The sequence below is a fragment of the Ixodes scapularis genome, unplaced genomic scaffold (genome assembly GCF_016920785.2).
Source record: "Ixodes scapularis isolate PalLabHiFi unplaced genomic scaffold, ASM1692078v2 PGA_scaffold4__175_contigs__length_147842914, whole genome shotgun sequence".
Classification (NCBI taxonomy): domain Eukaryota; kingdom Metazoa; phylum Arthropoda; class Arachnida; order Ixodida; family Ixodidae; genus Ixodes; species Ixodes scapularis.
In genome coordinates, this window is record NW_024609879.1 from 93592804 (window position 1) to 93598803 (window position 6000).

A 6000-nucleotide genomic window follows, 5' to 3' on the forward strand; every position below is an offset into this window, starting at 1 on the left:
ACGCTGGTGCAGCTGTTCTCAAGTTGAACCGAATGTACTTGGGTTCAAAGAAAGGTGCACTTGAACGATGTTGGCGCTTTGAAACTTTGACACGTACTTTATCTAAAACTAAACTTATCGGTCTGCGGCTACAAACATTTTCGTTGACATTGCTTAGATGAAGTAACCATTCAGGCCTCGCATTAAACGGTGTTGCGAACTCTTCTGTTGTTCTAGTTAATTGTGCTAAAAAGCAGTTGGATGGAAAGTACGACAGCTACAGCATACAAGGGACGACTGAGGTCTTTATCCTGCGTTCTATGTATGGAAACATCGGTATCCTTGGTGTTATATGGCGATCAGCTGGTTGCCGATCGTCCTGTTTTTATGCATAATGTAAACAAGCCCCGGAAGCGCCAATCTCATTTCGATGTGCTTGTGCACCCCTACAAGCCTCCTTTTGGCTCTTGTGCAAAGCTTTATTGTAATAGCAATAGTCTCATCGGCCGTTCGAGTTGTATGTACCACGGTGGTATCTGCTGTGAGTGATCTGCAAAATAAACAAGTCTGTATTAAATGCCAGAAGGAGAACAAAGGTAAAGCTTTTTTTACTTTTTTTTTCTTTTTACAAAAGAGGGCAAAGCTTCTGAAACAAGAGCAACCTAAGCTGATATTTGAGTGTGCTCAAGAATGAATGGCAAAAGGTGCTTATGCTAAGTGGTAGATGTACACAGTTAATTTTCTTTTGCCTCTGCATTGTAAATTGAAAGATATGTATCAGCAGAAGGCACTGTCCTTTTGAAAATGTATTTTATTAGGGCAGAAATAGGTTTTCATACACAACCGAAGAGTTCGCAACACTATTTAATGTGAGGCCTGAATGGTTACATCATCTAAGCAACGTCAACGAAAATGTTTGTAGCCGCAGACCGATAAATTTAGGTTTAGATAAAGTATGCGTCATAGTTTCAGCCTCAAACGCCAAACATTGTTGATATGCACCTTTCTTGATGACAACTGCACCATCGTGAGAGAGCCCACGTCATCAAGCCCTTGCACCCATATCATGACTAGGGTATGGCAAGATTTCTTGTTTGAAGTGAAGATCATCTCGCTACGACTAGCTACGACCACACACCGCAGCGATGCAGGCGTCGAAGGGGTGCACCGCAGTCAGTCGCCGTCACCCGACGCTGCTCGTTTGACATTCACGGCTTTCCGCCCAGGTGCTTCGTTTGTACTTGGAACCAAGTGTTATTTTCTGTGCTTGTGTCTGTGCTCAGTGGCTGAATATGGGCCTCAAGAGCAGTTCTTCAGGCTCAATAGCATTCGCCGAAGAACTTGCGAAGAAAATGCCACCCAGGAAAAAAAGCACGAAGACACAACGCACCAGCTTGGTGGACTATGCACTGGTCGCGGAAACCAGGCCCTGCGGAGTATACACCAAATGCAAACTATCTAAAAAAAAAAAAAACATTTTTAGGCTCAAATTGGCTTCTGCGGACTAAACGCCTGGACACTGCCTGTTATCATGCATTGTATATTCCCCACTGTTTGTTGCGGCTTGAGACTGCCTTCCTGTAATGATGCAGAGGGGTCAACTGAACCTTGAAATAAACATATTTAAGCACATCTAGACATGATGTTCCTTAAAGCCAGATGGTCAGGGAAAAGGTGTGCCATTACCGAATTTGCCAACAGCACACCAATGGTCACAATCAAAACTCACCGAGTCAATGGGCAGTTTTCCACCGCATTATTGCCGTGTAATCACCCATTTGGTCCATGAAAAACCTTGAGGCTGCAGCCACCAGCACACCCATTCTAGATCTGGAAAGCTTATGCTGTAGACGAAATTCTCGTATCATCACATTTTTAGCAAACTGAATGGTCCCACCTGTTACACTTTTAGCTTTGGAAGTAAACCAGTTCACAATACCACCAGTGGCATACATCGTGCCAAGCATTAGTGCCGCGTGTGGCAGCAAAATGTCTTAACTAGGGAAGCAAACTTAATCGATCGTGTTGATTAAAGCACCTAGATACGGGAGAAATTATCAATCAATCAAAGAAGGACCCTCGAAAGGGAAGCTTTCTCGCCGAACGAACATTACTTTTTATTGGGCGTTCCGGAATGTAAGGCCGAAGACAGTCACTCCGTGATCGGTACAGAAGCATTTGCTCAGTATAGTCGGTCGTGCGTGATAAAAACAACAGCAAAAACAAAGGTGGATTAGGAACGCGATACATTCGCCTTCGCACGGAGTACTTAAACTTAAAATCGTGTCAACATAAAGCGACTATGGGCCGCCATGCTAGCAGCTATCTTAAATTTTACCCGTGTAGTCGTCACACCCGTGCACCAAACGAAAGCGTTGCTGCAAGCCCCTCCGTCGTCAACTTTGAGTCGCTGTTGAGTCTGAAGAACTGCTCTATGAGGTCCATATCCAACCACTGAGCACATACACAAGCACAGGAAATAAAATTCGGTTCCAAGTACAAGCGAAGAATCCGGGGCGGAAAGCCGTGAATGCCAAACGATCTGCGTCGGGCGAGGGCGACTGACTGCGGTTGCGCTCCTTCGACGTCTGCATCGCTGCGGCGGGTGGTCGTAGCTAGTCGTAGCAGATCGTGTCAGCTCTGTTGCTCGTACCGGAACACTAGAGCCGCGTAATATTCTTGCTGCCGAAGTTTATAAGCCTACGTTCGTGGCCAACGCATTTACACAAAGCCAACGCCCAGCTAACCTATCCCCCTCTTTCTCTCTCGGCGACCGGCCGCCAGGGCGGTGACATCGTCGCTGAAACTCCTCAATCGTCTACGTCGTCTTCTTTGCCATAGGGCAGCTGACCGATTCTACGTGCGCGAGCTCTCGCTGGAAGCGTAATCCTATTTATATAGTGCTCATCCGTGTGTACTCTAGCGAATATTTCAGGCCCAACATATCAATAGTTTATTGTTATCAACCAGGAAAACGCAATATCTGTAAACACCCCCCGACAAAGAAAGAAAACGAGAGCTCGCCGTTCGCTTTGACCAACGTTGGCTTTGACCAATAGACCGATCTCACCAATCGTCTAGAGCGTGCGTGACGCAGCCATAGTTGTACTTCACAGGAGGCAGCGGTAGTGCACGAGACGGCTCGTCTCGTGCACTACCGTGGCGTTTACCCTCGTGCGGAAAGACCACAGTTCCCGCAATTCATTGCGACAGAGGAAGCATTGCGAAACTAGCGATGAGGTCGGTCTATTATCCCAAGCCCGGTTCACAAATCTGCGTTTCGAGCGACAGAAACGACAGAAACAACACGAACGACATGACAAAGGGGACGATTATGTTCGTACTGCAGAGCGTGACAGATAATGCAATGAGCAGCTTTGTCAAGCAATCATGTGTCACGGTTGTCCCGGTGTCATGTCGTTCATGTCGTTTCTGTCGTTCCTGTAGCTCGGAACGCAGATGTGTGAACCGGCCTTTACGAGCCTACTCTGATGGTACGCTTGAAAGTTGAACGTCACGGAAAATCGGTCTGCTCGCCTTTTCGAGGTGTCGCCACGGGTAGAAATACTGGCGGGGTATTAAAACTATTAAGTGATTTGTTCGGCACACAAGCGTCACTACAGGTTATGACTCTGTCAACATTGCCTGAATCCTATTCTAATTGTAAAATAAAATATCGAAGGTGTCTTCCCGGGCACAATGTCCGCCTATATCAAAATCGAACTTGGCGGTTTTTTTTAAATACAATATTTAGCATTATTTCGCGCATTAAGTTCCCGGAAATTAGCCGCACATTCGGAAACTTGAAGTTGAGTGTTTTTTTTTTTTTTTCCATAACTCGCGGAAATGACGACAAACGGTTTCTCCGGACATTTAGTTGCACATTCACAAGATATATTATAATTTATGTTGCATAATTATCAAACCCGCGGCCTTTCTGTAACCATCGGTTCGAGACAGATTCTCAGTCGCTCGGTTAACAAGTGTTCATTCAACGCAGTAGCGCACTTCAACGACCCGCTGAAAAATCTTGCCGTCCGCTACACCATTGTAAAAATTCATTACGGGCTTGAATCATCGCATATGTGTCATATGCCTTCCAACGATAAGAAGTGTTTCAGAATTGAATTGTAAAAAGTTGGTTATCAGATACATTATTTTTGTTTTACAAGAAATCCTTGCCTCACTCTGAGCACCTATGCATTCGACCATAACAACGTAAAAAAGAAACATGAATAAACAACGGCCAAGGAGAGCACAGCTTCACGCACGAAGCCCGAGAAGCCCGGGCAATTGGCGCCTCGGAGTCGCGTCCAGCCGGCACGCCGGCAACCCGGCCGTGGCCGTGGGGCAGGCGCCGCGACGTTGCGGCCACTGCGCGCCTCCGTCACCGAAGGCACACGGCACACGGCGAATTCTGCGAATCCCGATGAGCCAGTAGATTTATTGGAGTAAGACACATGGCAGCGTGGCAGCGTCTCACAGGCGTCCATTCTAGATGCCACTTGTCTCTATGCGACGCTCTAATTGGCCCACTGAGTCGTAGCTTCCACAGTTTGCTAAGTGTGCCCTTAGGCAACCAGCCCAACCAGCAATGCAGCTTGGAAGTTGGCACGACACGTTGCGCCATCTAGCGACTGAAAAATAAAACAAATTGGATAGTCCAGGACGGCCTGGGTCGCGAGGACTGTGGGCGGGCGCATTTAGAAACCACGTGTGAACGTGGCATTTTGGATCGGCGTGAGCCTTTTTAGAACTGTTTTTTTCATAAAATTAAGTCTCAACTTCACGCCTCTATGACCTTTCCGGGTTCCTGTGACGTCTCTCCTAAGCCTTGAGTTTCCCCAAAAATAAACGCCGCTATTGCTGCGTGAAAGACTGCCACGGTCGTGCAGGTGACCCAAGCGTCAGACTTTACCGCTTCCTTTTAAGACCTTGGGAAGCGACACGGCGACAAAGTGGATTACTGGAGTGGGATGCATCAAGTAAGTGAATTTTACATTAATTGTTGAAGTGAACGAAAATAGATGTGCAGGCTTGAAAAGTGGTCTGAAAGACTCCTTTTGCAAAATAACGTATTTATACTAGTTTTTTTACGAGTCTCTGACACAAACCATTTAGAGAATTACAGTAGGAAAAATTGGGCCGATTGTTGCTTCGCTTTGACGTCGAGAATCAGGCGATCAGGTCTTCAAGCGAGATGTCCTTCGGCCTGTTCCGGCACTCGTAGTTGTAGGCGTGCATTTGGTTGCGACCGCGCGCGCCGTTCGGCACGCGCGGTCGCAACCAAAACCTTTTAAGCATGCAAGTTTTTAAATAGTGGATTTTCGTAGAACAAATTTTTGTTTGTTTCGGCTACCAAATTTATTGCTGAGTCTGGTAACAAATGTGACGGCGTGCAGAAAACAGTATGCAATTTGTTTTTCTAGAAAAAGCTCATGCGAAGCGTAAATATCCTTCTCACACGCACACTTTTTTGCCTGTCGCCAGACTTGTGCACTGTTCTCTAGCACGGAGAGTTTGGTTCTAATTACCCACATTTTATTCTAGTGTCGTGGGGGCGCCGGGAGAAGAAGAAGACGGTCGAGCAAAGCGCGAGCGGGGGCCAGCCGGCGAGGAAAGAGGAAGAGCGTGCTGCACGAGGCTGGGGCCGGGCAGGAACGATAGAGCCGTTCTGGCTGGTCCGGCCCATGTCGGTCCCCGGAGCGTTCCACCAGCGAGCTTCGGATCAGGACCGGCGGAAACGGCGAGCCTGGCCTTATCGGCCTAGTCCATTGCGATCCAGGAGTGGTTCTGCAGCGAAACTCTAGCTGTGATAGCCCGGAACAGCTAGCGTACGCAGTGCGTGGGAAGGACGATCCGCAGGCGTGGACACGGACTCCGACTGCCAGCTATGAACGACGGGCGACAACTAGGTCGGCGGGTCCGGACTGCCGGCTCTCGAAGACGGGCAACCGGGAAATACAGTAAACCCATTCGCTGCCTTCTCGTTGCGTTGTGTCACTTCCTGCGAGACGAGCG